At 45.6% G+C, this 14,428-nt stretch overlaps 1 pseudogene; it reads left to right on the top strand.

The window, feature by feature from the left end:
• The first annotated feature begins 1,133 nt into the window (after positions 1–1,133).
• Positions 1,134–3,920, top strand: LOC116942258 (uncharacterized; annotated as a pseudogene).
• Positions 3,921–14,428: the final 10,508 nt, after the last annotated feature.

Below are 14,428 nucleotides of genomic sequence, written 5' to 3'. Positions count from 1 at the left end.
AATACAGAATTTATAAGAATGTCTCGGCTACCAACGTATTGGGTGTACTTACTATTTTTTTGTTAAAACTGATAGTCCTTTGACAGTTCACTGTTGGGTGAAGGCCTCCGTACATTTTCCAGTCATGGGTGTCGTTTCACCATACTTCATGATGGCCAGTGCAGGATGGTGTTATAAACCTTAGAAATATGTGCAATCTGTTTCACGGTGGCCGTTAAAGATCTGTCATCTTTCATGATCTCAACTCCTTATTTTGGCTGTTTCCTTAATACATGGCGAAAAACAACTAACATTGTAGTCTGACTACTACAATGTTATAATAATACCTGTACAAATCCAGACAGGTTGACACTGTTTAGATATCATTCATCATTACTTACCTTTGATGTGCCAGAATTCAAACTCACATCACCAGGGCCTCACCACTGCGCCACCACTGCTACCCTATAATATAATATTACAACTCTTCTTACGTCAGTGTGAAACGCCATCAAACTTTTTTCTAAACGAAAGGACTAAATGTCCAGTTACCTATTTATAGAGTTCCATTATATGTCTCTTGTTTACTGTGACTAATGTCAGTCAAATTTCAGAGTACAGGTAAAACATACTGCAATGCCTTCCAACAAAATGAACAGCACTCAACCCAAGCGGAATAAAAATGGTTTTGCAGAAAAAAATGTAACGTTCTATTACACTTTTTATTGATAAATAAAGTGGTTGTGTAAGTGGTGAAAAAAATAGGTGAAAAAACATAAATTCACAGAAGCACGACATACAAGCTGTGATTGCATTCAGTCAGTTTTACTGCAGAACATTTGTACTTATTTTAAACAATTTCAATGACCATGCTATTACAACAGTTTCAAGTCAAAAGTAAAGAGGTGCCTATGCTCAAAATGAATACATTTGATGATCGATTATCCAGCCCGCAATTATCTGGCTTTCAACATTATCCAGCGGTCCCGGGCCAATCCGATGAAACCGGCAAAACCTCTCCAAAGGCTGTACCAGTCCGGCAATCGTCAAACACATGGGTATTCAAACAAGAGCGTAGTACCACGTACATCACCACATGCAGAGTCTTTGAGATTGGAGTGGTAAGTATGGTACAGTAAATGCAGTAAATCCGAACCATCTCACTCCTCACTGTAGAAGGTAAAATCTTCTTTGGAATCCTGGCAAAGAGGCTAACAACATTCATGTTGGTCAACAATTACATCTACACCTCCGTACTAAAGGGCGGAGTTCCAGGCGTGTCCGGCTGTCTTGAACACACAGGCGTCACCTCAAAGACCATTGAGGACGCAAAGCAAAACCAAGGAGACCTGCCAGTCCTCTGGCTAGATCTAACCAATGCCTACGAAGCCATACCCCATAAGCTGTTGGAAACCACACTCCAGACCTACCATGTTCCTGTGAGATTCCAGAAGCTCCTCCAGGGATACTTTGACAACTTCAAGATGCGATTCACAAGTATTCACAAGTGGAGACTTAACCACCACATGGCAGAGGCTGGAGGTAGGCATTATCACCGGGTGCACTATCTCCGTCATCCTGTTTTCTGCAGCGATGAATCTCCTTGTCAAATACTGGCAAACGGCAGCCAGCAGGTTCCAATAAGAGCATTTATGGACGATTTGACGATCACCACAAAGTCAGTTCCAGAAGGCATATGGATTCTGGAAGATCTGGTAGAGCTCACCAAATGGGCCAGAATGGAGCTTAAGCCTGCAAAGACCAGAAGTCTAGACCTGAAAAAGGGATGTGTCCAGGAAAGGTACCCATTTAAGTTTGGAGAAGAGACCATCCCCACCGTTGAAGAAAAGCCTGTGAAGAGCCTGGATAAGTGGTACAAGGCCGAGCTCAACGACAAGGAGAGTGTGCAAGCCAACACTCGGATGACAACTCTGGAGAAGAGTGGCCTACCTGGCAAGTTTAATGCCTGGGGCTACCAACACGGGGAACTCTCCAGACTCTTCTGGACACTGCTTATCAATGAGGTACCTTTTTCAACTGTCGAGGCTCTAGAGAGGAAAATCAACAACTTCCTCGGGAGATGGATGTCAGTCCCAAGAAGCTTCTGTTCCATCAGCCTCTACAGCACAGGCAACAAGCTGCAGCTGCGAATGACATCTGTGGTAGAGGAGTACAAGGCAACGAAAGTTCGCCAAGCCACGATGCTGCAGAATAGCATGGGCGAGAGGAATCGCCAGCCAGAGATCCAAGTAAGCACGGGTCACAAGAGGTCAGCCAGCAGAGCGCTCAGGGAGTTGCCGGAACGACTGCAACACACGGACATTGTCGGGTCGGTGAATCAAGGCAGGCTGGGCCTGGAATGTTTGACCAGGTCAAGCTGGAACAAAGCGGACCCAAAAGAGTGCCGTGGCAAAGTGCAGAGGGAGGTCCGAAAGGCTGAGGAAGAAAGGCGGCATGTCAGAGGTGTAGCCATGGAATAAAACAGGGCAGCTGGACACGCTGGGAGAGCATATGAGAGAGGTCACTGACCTGGCAAGACATCTGGAACATGGAAGGGCAGGGGTTTAAGTTTCTGCTCTGCTCTGTATTCGATGTTACCCACACCAACAAACCTCCACACCAGGGGGCTGGTAGAGAACCGCAGCTGTTCGCTTTGTGGAAGGCCAGCCAGCCTGGAACACGTGCTTTCCTCCTACCAAGCACGTTTGGCAGATGGAAAGTTCAGGTGGTGACATAACCAAATACTGACTCAGCTGGCCGCAGGACTGGAACAAGCAAGGAGAAAGCCAAGACAACTAAACAAGGGCCCCTGTTACATCCACTTCCTCAGGTCAGGAGACAGCGGAGCGAGGGGAACAATGAGCAATGGGAGGTGACTGGGAGATCCTAGCAGGCCTTCAGAATCAGCTTCGATTCCCAGAGGCGATAGCCAGCACAAGCCTCAGACCGGACATCATCCTCTGGTCTAGAGGAACCAAGCAGGTGGCCCTCATCGAGCTCACAGTGCCCTGGGAGGATATGAGTAGAGGATAAAGGAGGCACATGAGTGGAAGCTCAAGAAACACCAGTCCCTCATCCTTGAGAGCCAGCAGAATGGATGGAGAGCCTGGAATCTACCAGTTGAGGTCGGCTGCAGGGGCTTCGCAGGATACTCACTCTGGAGAGCCCTGGGGCTGCTCAGCATCGAAGGGGTGGCAAGGAAGAAGTTGGTGGCCGACATCAGCAAGCAGGCAGAAGCGACATCCCGTTGGATCCCGGCTGAAGAGGAGCGAGTGGAGGCACGGCCAAGCAGCCAGTAGGGAGGTAGGGCTGAGTTGGGTGGCAGATGGAGGGGGTAGTTCCAGGATGCTCGTTCTGCCGTCAAGCCCCCCTGAGGTGTAGTGGGCTAATACCGGTGAAGGGAGGTGCCCATTTGAGAACCCAGTTGAAGACCCCACTCAGCTCGGTCCCAGTTAGGGGAGTAGTGCTTGGAATGAGAAGGAGTCGCAATTGAAGTGCCATCCGGCCCACATAAACCTCACGGCGTGAGTTAATTGTTTTACCACAACACTACACATCCTTTATTTAATCATATTTACAGCATAGTTATTCCAAATTACAAATGTGTTGCTCACATTTCTTCAGCTGTGCTTATTAATTTAGTATTTCATTTCCTCCAGTTCATACGCCTTAGTTATTATAGTGATGATGTCATCAGCAATTTTGCTGATGGTAATTATTTTCGCCATTGAAAGCTTTACTAGCGACTCAGACGTCCTTTGGACGTGACCATCTGTCCGTCCCTCACAGTCAGCCAGCCTGCTTGCAAAATTAGTAATCTTATATAGAGCCATGTCTCTCCACCTTTGTGTTACCTTCTCTGTGCCCGTATATCCCAATTTATCTCGATTTTCTTTGCCCTTTCTTCTACTTATCCCTCCCTCTGTATTCTCTCCTCCAACAGCCACAATCTGCCACTAAGTGGCGGTGACATCACCACGGCCTGTGGCAGGCTAGTGCGCTTCGAAGACAAGTGAAGTGTTGAAGGCTTGCTGACTGGCGGTCAGGAGGTCACGGGACAAACCCAGGTGTTATGGGTTGACTGACTTGAGATGACTAACATATACACCAGCTGCGTTCTCTACAATGTGTCAGCTTGCATTTGTGTTTTAGCCGCCCAGCTCTCCGCTCATTTTAAACGTCATTCCTCTGCCCTCCATTGTTGTTGGAGAGCAACTGCTTCCAACTGCCCAGTAGTGTCTTTCACGAGCCTCCACAGAGGCCGATTTTGACACTTCTTGTACCTGATCATTGGCAAGTCCACTCAACTCCATATCTTGATGTACAGCATCAGCCCATCTCTAGCCCATGCTGCGTCAGTTTAGCCCCTTCTCCAAGAGCATAGCTTTGTGTTAAACGGCCAGAAGGGCAGCCTCACCCCGTCATGAAGGTTCAAACACCTCGGTGCCATACTCAACACAACCCAGCGTCGGGATTTCTTGACAGAGGATAAAATAGGGCACCTCAGAAGCTGGCATCAGGAAAATTAGGCCAAGTGAGGAGATACCGAGTAGGCATGGGCTATATGGCTGCGACGGTTCAGATGGTGCAGTGGGCCAGGTTATACATGCAGGCACTTCCATGTGGTGCCTAGACCCGTTTACAGGGGAAATCTTTCAATAGGTTCCGTTATCTGGACTGGCCGGAAGAGATCTCGAGTGGTTGTTGAATTTGACCCAGCTAGAGTGAGATACCCCTAGGATTCTTCTGGGAAAAGATGGCGCTGGAGATGGAGCCCAACCGATGGAGCTGAGGAGCGTGTTCCTCGAGGCAAGCCTGTCATGGACAGTGACCCTGGCAGAAGGGAGAGCATAAACCTCCGAGAGGACAGCGCCATCAGATTGGCGTTTCAGCAGCTCAAGGGCCTAGTGTCACTTGCAGAGCCAGTGGGGGGGGGGGGGGGGGGGGTGGTTGGCACGTGCCCCCCCCCCCAATGATCCGATCGAAATCCCTAATTTCGATCGGATCATTGGGATTAATTAGTAATAAATCGGCATTTTGCGACCCCCACTGCCACTGTGTAGCATATTATTACGTGCCAGGGACTCTATGAGATGATAGGACAATAGTCTGAGTCCATAATTAGCAATAAGTAATGGCAAAGCAGTTATACATGACTCACAGAATTGTGCGCAGTTGCGTATACAGTACACGACTTCCCTGAAGGCATTCACCTTCAGCGAGCGCGATGCCGATCACACAACGCGGTTCGACACCTCAATCGATTGCTGCGCCATCGCCAAACACGCGTCGAATAAAAAGCAAGGGACAAGTCCTTACTTACTAACAACTCTTATCATTTTTCATTGCTGGAGGGGTTGTCCCCTCTACCTGAAAATCCTGGCTCTGCCATTGCCTAGTGTCGGGGAAAGATGTTATAATCTGCTGCGACAACATCACGGCAGTCTTCATGGTAAACCGGGAGGGATCGCTAAGATTTGACAGATTAATGCAGGTATCATACTCTCTGCTATCATGGGCAGAAAATAACCAGGTGAGGCTGTTAGCACGCCATTTGGCGGTAATCAAAAACCAGACAGCAGACTGGCTGAGCTGGGAGAGGCTTGATCTCAGCGAGTGCGCTCCTGCACTCCGGATGTTTGAGCAGGTGACCTGGAGATTTGACAGGCTGGAGATGCACTTTGTCTATGGGGTAAATACCAAGCTGAAGAGCTTTGGGTCTAGATCCCGGCAGTAGAGTGCACTAGCAACCGATGCCATATCATACGATTGGGCTGGCGGCCTTGGTTAATTTTCCCCCCCCCCCATACCCTTGATTTAGAAGATCCTGGAGAAGATCAGCAGAGAGGGTGCACAGGGTGCTAATTGCCCCCAACTGATTCCGGAGGTCGTGGTGCTCAGACCTATTGATGCTGCTTCAGGGCGAAGCCTGGGAACTCCCAATGAGACCAGACCTGCTCAGCCAGAGAGGGATCTGGTATCAGGGTCTGCTGGAGATGCACATCTGGGCATGGCGGTCGAAAGGGCAAGGTTTTCCAGATTAAGTCTTGATATTGAGGGGCTGGACATGGAGGTCCAGGACGTGCTGTTTTGTTGAAATCTTGACATAAGTCTGCATGGCGAGATTACAACTCACAGCAAAAAGTGTGCGGTGATGGGGAATTATAGACCCAGTGCACTGGGATGTGCAGGCCATGGTCAAGTACCTAGTGGAGGCCTTCCAATCAGGTTGGTCAGTGGTGGCCCTAAAGTTGAGGGCCTCAGATATTTCTGCACCCCACGATGTGGTAAGGGGGAGCCCGATAGTCTCTAGCAAACTTATTTCTTGGCTATTGAGAGCAATGAAGCAGGAGTGCCCCCCCCCCCCCCCCTGTGTTTCATGGCCCCTAGAATCTGCACATGGTGCTAAATGTATAATGCCAGGGTCCTCTTTGAACCATTAGCCATGTGCTAAGAGAGGCTGCTAAATATTATAACAATGTGTTCCTGGTGACCATTACCTCAGCAAGGATCCCTTATAAGGTCGCACTTATTACACACAAAATGCTTTCCGCAAATGAACCACACTAACTTGCTGATCTCGTTAAGGAGCAGAAGCCATCAGGCAAACTCCGATCATTCTCGCAACGGCTGTTGGCTAACCATCGAACAAAGATGATCACTGCATCGTGCACTTTCATATGCGCTTCTGCGGCCATCAGCAATGCTCTTTCAATATTAGGAAGCCACTGGAGCCACACCCTCCGATTAGCACGGTTAGCTACATAGGTGTGAAATAAGTTCAACATACGTACATACAAAGGGGGTTAGTACGCTGCAAGCCTTGGTGGCCGGTCCTCCATTAACCTTCATTTCAAGGGGGAGGGCAGTGTTAAGAATGTTGACCTGTTTCATGCCGAAGGTGCTCTCTGATTTTCATGCAAACCAGGAAATTGTCATTTCGTTGTCATATTAACTCCGGTTATGGAAACTGGAGTTCATGCAAGTACTAAAATATAGTTTTACAGAAACATCACGATTGTCCACGATTATATTCCCAGTGTGGGATGGTGTGGCCTACATAGCATTTACAGCCTGAATATTGAATTTTTGTCCTCATTAAAGTTGATTCCAGCTCAGAGCTGAAATATTACCTCTCATTAGTGATAAAAAATAAATACAATTTCAGAAAATTTTGAAAATGTGGTCACAAACACTGAGGCACAATGAACTCTCATGCCCACGCATATATTATCACAAGGTGCATTTATTCAATTATGTTCTCGGAAAACATTTTAATGGATCAGGGTTGCAATTTCAAGTGGCAAGCTGTTGACTGACATACAAGCCAGATATCGTGACACACACCTGTATTAATTTAGCGACATGCCAATGGGGTTGGTGAATGATGAGGAGATGAAACACGTGCAAGGCACCTATCCTGCAGGAAAACAAGGTGTCTGTAAGACGCAGTGCAACAAGCAGTTTCCATGTCCTATCTGGTCAAACTTTTAGAACCGTACCAATGTAGGACCCTCGTGAAAAAAATCTTACGCAACTATATAAGCATGGCTTGCCACACAGGCACCCTAACACACCATCCATCCTAAAGTATTCAAATCTGCCACATGCCGTGTATGTGTAAAGTACATTTATCTATCGTTTGCATTTATTGTATTCATGTCCCATCATATGGAGTGGCTTGGCAGCCGAGAGGTCATAGATCCAGATCTGGTTTCTTAAATTTCCTCATTAAAGTGTGTCTCTCTGTGGTTAGGATGTTTCCTCTGTGTATAGTATGGCTACACCACTTGTTTGGTAATTGACAGAGCAGCGCGCTGCTTCCTTATTTGCAGTGGCGGTGCAAGTCATAAGCAAACCTGTCTACCAATACGGTTTACCCCATATTCTTATACAGGGAAATTAGGTTTTCAGGTCCATACGGCGTACAGCCATTTCTATACGGGCAACAAAAACATTGGTTTTTTTTCTATTTGTTTGTGTTTCTTCCTTGTGATGGGACTCTGTAAGATGAACGTTGAGATTTATAAGGGCACGGCGTGACCAAAACGTTCTGAATTGGTCTGTAATAAGGTAGGCACTGATAAAGGGTTGACAGGTTTGCATAAGCAAACTAAGCAATAGATTAGGGCCCCGAGTAGCTCAGGAGGGCACACGTGCAGGAAAAAAATATAAAGATGTGCACCAATATAGTCAGCGAATACATATTAACAACTAATTATGTATAATGAAACTATCAATATTTCAATTCATCTAGTCTATTAACTTGTATATTTAACACTAATTTGAGATGCACTGGTTATGAGTGCCGTCGAGGATTGGAGCTTAATCCTTGTTATGAGTGACACCTTCCTAAGTTGGAACATTGCTACAAAATCTGGGGTAGAGCACCCAGTTCCTACCTCACTGAAATTGGAAAAATTCAATGTAAATCAGGTTAGTTGATAATCCAGCACTCACTAAGCTAAACTAAACTTGTTTTAACCCCAGGTCATACCCACTGAGCTACGTAGCTCTTTTACAGAAGTGACCTGGCCACAAATGCTAGCCCAATAAAGTGGCTTATATATTTACGTGATATAACCCAAAAACCTCTATTACAGATTAAAAACGTTAACCGAGAGACTAATAAAAATAACCCGGATGGCGTGGCAAGGCTCCCCCATCCAGAAGCGGATTGACAAAAGGGCTCTTAATGTCCAACACATTCTATTCTTGCGGTAGGGCAATACTGTTTTTTAACACGTTGTACTGCGACTACAATGGACAACACAACCGGACCACCTCACCGTAATCACAACTGGCAGGCTGAGTCATTGGTGTCTAAAAATGTCCAGCAGCTCAAATGCAGCGTGCAAGCTCATTTACTCTGGCCGGCGGCCTCAATTAAACTTACTTCAATAAACCACAGCACGCCAAGCGGCTCTGGCATTAAATTAATAAAGTTAGTCTCTGTATTTCGCGCAAACGTATAATTAAGTGTTGTTGGTCAGCATACAGGCTTTGTGTGATTAGCAGGCGATGGGGTTCATGGGGTACGGGCTGAAGTAATGATAATATTGGCTTCAGGGAGTAAGTGCTGTAACCACCGGCTTTTTATATTTGTACATCTGTCTCAGATCTCTCTTATTTCTGTCATGTCTCCCTTGCTACACCGTTTTCCGGTGTCAATCTCTTACGGCGCTGTGCTAATTATGACTGTGTCCTTCATATCCCTCACCTATCACATATCGCTTCTGAATGCCTCATCCTCCATGTTATCTCCTCTCAACACATCATGTCTTTCTATATCTTATGAATATGGTAATATCTCTTTATGGTATATCTTCCTATCATCTCATCCGAATACATTTCTGTACTCGAAATCTCTTCTATATACAGTGAGGGAAAAAAAGTATTTGATCCTCTGCTGATTTTGTACGTTTGCCCACTGACAAAGAAATGATAAGTCTATAATTTTAATGGTAGGGTTATTTGAACAGTGAGAGACAGAATAACAACAACAAAATTCGGAAAAACGCATGTCAAAAATGTTATAAAATGATTTGCATTTTAATCAGGGAAATAAGTATTTGACCCCTCTGCAAAACATGACTTAATACTTGGTGGCAAAACCCTTGTTGGCAATCACAGAGGTCAGACGTTTCTTGTAGTTGGCCACCAGGTTTGCACACATCTCAGGAGGGATTTTGTCCCACTCCTCTTTGCAGATCTCCAAGTCATTAAGGTTTCGAGGCTGACGTTTGGCAACTCGAACCTTCAGCTCCCTCCACAGATTTTCTTTGGGATTAAGGTCTGGAGACTGGCTAGGCCACTCCAGGACCTTAATGTGCTTCTTCTTGAGCCACTCCTTTGTTGCCTTGGCCGTGTGTTTTGGGTCATTGTCATGCTGGAATACCCATCCACGACCCATTTTCAATGCCCTGGCTGAGGGAAGGAGGTTCTCACCCAAGATTTGACGGTACATGGCCCCGTCCATCGTCCCTTTGATGTGGTGAAGTTGTCCTGTCCCCTTAGCAGAAAAACACCCCCAAAGCATAATGTTTCCACCTCCATGTTTGACGGTGGGAATGGTGTTCTTGGGGTCATAGGCAGCATTCCTCCTCCTCCAAACACCGCGAGTTGAGTTGATGCCACAGAGCTCCATTTTGGTCTCATCTGACCACAACACTTTCACCCAGTTGTCCTCTGAATCATTCAGATGTTCATTGGCAAACTTCAGACGGGCATGTATATGTGATTTCTTGAGCAGGGGGATCTTGCGGGCGCTGTAGAATTTCAGTCCTTCACGGCGTAGTGTGTTACCAATTGTTTTCTTGGTGACTATTGTCCCAGCTGCCTTGAGATCAATGACAAGATCCTCCCGTGTAGTTCTGGGCTGATTCCTCACCGTTCTCATGATCATTGCAACTCCACGAGGTGAGATCTTGCATGGCAGCCCCAGGCCGAGGGAGATTGACAGTTATTTTGTACTCTTTGGTTTTTTCGGTAAAGTCACGTAGGTAAAATAATGCGAATAATCGCACCAATTGTTGTCACCTTCTCACCAAGCTGCTGGGAAATGGTCTTGTAGCCCATTCAATCCTTGTGTAGGTCTACAATCTTGTCCCTGACATCCTTAGAGAGCTCTTTGGTCTTGACCATGGTGGAGAGTTTGGAATCTGATTGATTGATTGCTTCTGTGGACAGGTGTCTTTTATACAGGTAACAAGCTGAGATTAGGAGCAATCCCTTTAAGAGTGTGCTCCTAATCTCAGTTCGTTACCTGTATAAAAGACACCTGGGAGCCAGAAATCTTTCTGATTGAGAGGGGTCAAATACTTATTTCCTTCATTAAAATGCAAATCAATTTACAACATTTTTGACATGCGTTTTTCTGGATTTTGTTGTTATTCTGTCTCTCGCTGTTCAAATAAACCTACCATTTAAATTATAGATTGATAATTTCTTTGTCAGTGGGCAAACGTACAAAATCAGCAGGGGATCAAATACTTTTTTTCCCTCACTGTGTCTTCTATGAATATAATGCGGCACTTCTATATATTTCATCATTATCTCTTATCAATACAGCGCAACTATCTCCTATCATCTCTTACATCCCACGTGAACGTATCTATTTGGCCTCTATGCGTCTATACTATTTGTTTTTTTCGATAAAGTCACGTAGGTAAAATAAAAGAAATGAAAACAACTAAATTAAATCAAGACGTTTCGGAGGCAACACAAGCTTCCGTCTTCAGGTGGAACAGTCACAGAAAAATTGCTGTATCAAGTGAAGAGAGCTCTAAGACACCCGAGCTTATATACAGGTTAAGGGGGGGTGGGAGGAGCCAGGAAGGGGCAGGGGCTAAGTTAAGCCGCCTTTTGTTATGCTGCAGGGGGTTTGGGGGAAGCGGTGGCGCGCTGCATGAAAGCGGGTACAACCCACTGGTAGAAATGGAAATGGCTGTACAATTATAAGGCAGCTAAAGTTTGACTTGGTTGATGACATATTTCCAATGGTTGCTCAATTTAAATGTCATCAACCAAGTCAAACTTTAGCTGCCTTATAATTGTACAGCCATTTCCATTTCTACCAGTGGGTTGTACTCGCTCTCGTGTAGTTGGACCATCGCTTCCCCAGAACCCCCTGCAGCATAACAAAAGGCGGCTTAACTTAGCCCCTCCCCCTCCCCACCCACGTCCCTTCCTGGCTCCTCCCCCCCCACCCCCCCTTAACCTGTCTATATAATCTCGGGTGTCTTAGAGCTCTTCACTTGATACAGCTATTTTGCTGTGACTGTTCCACCTGAAGACGGAAGCTTGTGTTGCCTCCGAAACGTCGTGATTTAATTTAGTTGTTTTTATTTATTTTATTTTACCTACGTGACTTTACCGAAAAAACCAAAGAGTATGAATCCTTGCAGTCACGAAAGTTTCAAATCTAGAATCTATGCGTCTATTTCACTCCCATACCTTACGAATGCATATATTATCTATTCACATGAGTACATCCATCTTTTCTATATTTTCTGAATGCATTGCTTTCATGTCTTATAGGCAATCTGAATACATATCGGTCACAGCATCTCTCTATTCTCTCTGATCAATAAATGTGTGCGTTATTCACATGTCCTCCCAATCTTCTGACACCGCATCTCCATATGTGTCATCTTACTCAATCACTATCTCTTGCCTACATATCTTCTCTTATCCAAATACATATTTACATGCTGTCCATGTCTATTAGTTTCATCTGACGACATTTCCGTCTCTGGACAGATTCTAAATTTACCTGCAAATTACTGATTTGAAACGATGGGTAGCAAGAATAACCCACTGCTGGCAGACTAATGGCCCCGAGTCGCTCTTGCAAATGAGACTCTTGCTGACCTCGGAGTTCCTACAACGCTCGAACAAAATAAAAATACAACTTGCGTCTACTTCTTCTTCTTCTCTTGTCTCACGATATATCCTCAATGCGTCTATTGTGCTCGTGCCACACGCTAGTTTTTTTTTTATGCCTGCAGCGGTATATATGCCGCACGTATAGGTAGCGTTGAGTTATTTTTCTAAATCTCTTATGAATTTCGGTTTTTACTCGTGAATAGTAATAATACAATTAAAGCCCTTTCTCAGTCCACGGCTTCAACGAGGCATCGTTCAGCTGTGGAGTGGCTCGTGACTTTAAGGGATAGTCTATCAAACTCTGAACGTAAAGAGATTGGATATCCGTGGTTTAAGCGGTCCAGATGCATGATGAATAGAGTGGACATTTGAATAAACGCAAATCAAAGCAATCAACTCACGCACAATTAACAACATTTGATCAATAATGCTTTGGTCTTCTATTTGCATGTTTACTGCATTGTTTTGTATTCTAGTACTCCTCGAAAATTCCCATTGCAGCGAATGGCAATGTTCCGTAGCTAAAAAAAAATGCCGATGTCAAGGTGCGCTAGCCACATGAGGGTTTCGGGAGAGAGCTTTGTTTTTCCTCCGTTGAAGGAGTGCATGGCCACGGTCGCACGACTGTAATTTTCCAATCGTGAAGGGGATGTGCGCATCAGCCCGTAGATTTTCTGACGTTAAAAAAAATAATCTCTCAATGGCTCTTCGCTGATTTAAATACAGTGTAGGTATATATGCCTACTGTATGGATTGTTACATTCATACTGGTCTGAATTTAAATAAAAGTAATAACGTACTCGATATTATAGCCACTTTCATTTGATTCTTTCATTTTTTCTCAGTTCTAAGTTTAATATACAGCGTGACCCAAAAGTGAGCACATGTAGGGTTATTATATTTGTTTAAACAAATCACGTAACATTCTTTCATATATTTTTTATCAGACGTGCAAACTGAATCCCATTAATATTAATGCGTGCACGAATTTCTTTTGGGAAATTAATTTAAGGACTTTTTTAAAGGATCACAGCTGTAATATTTGAACATTCATACATTCTCCTTTATTTTGATTAATTCAGGATTTTTGGTCGAGTTTTGTAAACGAATGATTTGAGGTAACCCCATAGGGAGAAGGATTGTGTTTTTGGTATAAAATATGAACTTAAACAATAAACATTTTAAATGTCTAATGCCAGTTTTAAACTAAATTAAATAACCCCGATGACTTTTGGGCCAACATATCACAGTCAATACCTCGGTTCTATACAGGTCGAGGTAAAGTTTCACACCACCACACTATAAACCCGGCAGACGGAGTTCGGTCTCTGGCCTCGGTTAACATCGGTGGCGAGTAACATGGAAACCATTCTTGGCATTCCATAACCCATCGCCTTCACCAATCCACACTGACCAGCGTGGTGAAGTTATAGACCAAACGACAGTCAGGACCGATATGGCGTGGCGGGGAGGGAATTCATCTGACAGTGCTACTGTGGTGCCACGACGGTGGAGCAACTCCACAAGCACCGCGACTCCCTCCCGGCCCCCGCACTAAACACACACCCGCACGCAGCGCACCCACGTAGTAGTGTCCTGGCGGGGGGTTGCCTGGCACATCGGGTTTCAATCCCGAAAGGCCCCTAGAGGGAGAGTCCCACGGTTTCCCGGTGCCAGTAGATTGGCCGACCCTCGCAGGACAGGTTGCATTGCGGTGCCCCTAAAATTGGTTTAAAATTTGTATGGGCGCAGAAAGAAAAAGCTCCCTGGGCCAACCGCAATGAGGTACAACTCGGAGGGGAGAACGGAGGACGGAACATTTAGCAAGCAGGACACAAGAGACAAAGGGACAGTGGGTGGCCGCCGCTGCCTGCTGGTCACAGGGAGAGGGACGGCGGCGCGGGTAAGCGCATGATTGGCCGCGCGGTACAATGGCACCCCGGTTCTTTGAAGTTAAGGATATAAAAAGAGTCAGTCGTCTTCAACCTCCGGACCGTCAAGACCCACTACCTACCATCTTGCCTCCTCAAGCCGCTCGCAACCTCCGTGTGATGCCAGCGAG

This window comes from Petromyzon marinus, chromosome 14 (genome assembly GCF_048934315.1).
Source record: "Petromyzon marinus isolate PM22_M1 ecotype Great Lakes invasive population chromosome 14, UKy_Petmar_22M1.pri1.0, whole genome shotgun sequence".
In the NCBI taxonomy this organism is placed as follows: domain Eukaryota; kingdom Metazoa; phylum Chordata; class Hyperoartia; order Petromyzontiformes; family Petromyzontidae; genus Petromyzon; species Petromyzon marinus.
The sequence above is the reverse complement of the archived record's forward strand: the minus strand, read 5'-3'. Positions and strand labels throughout refer to the sequence as shown.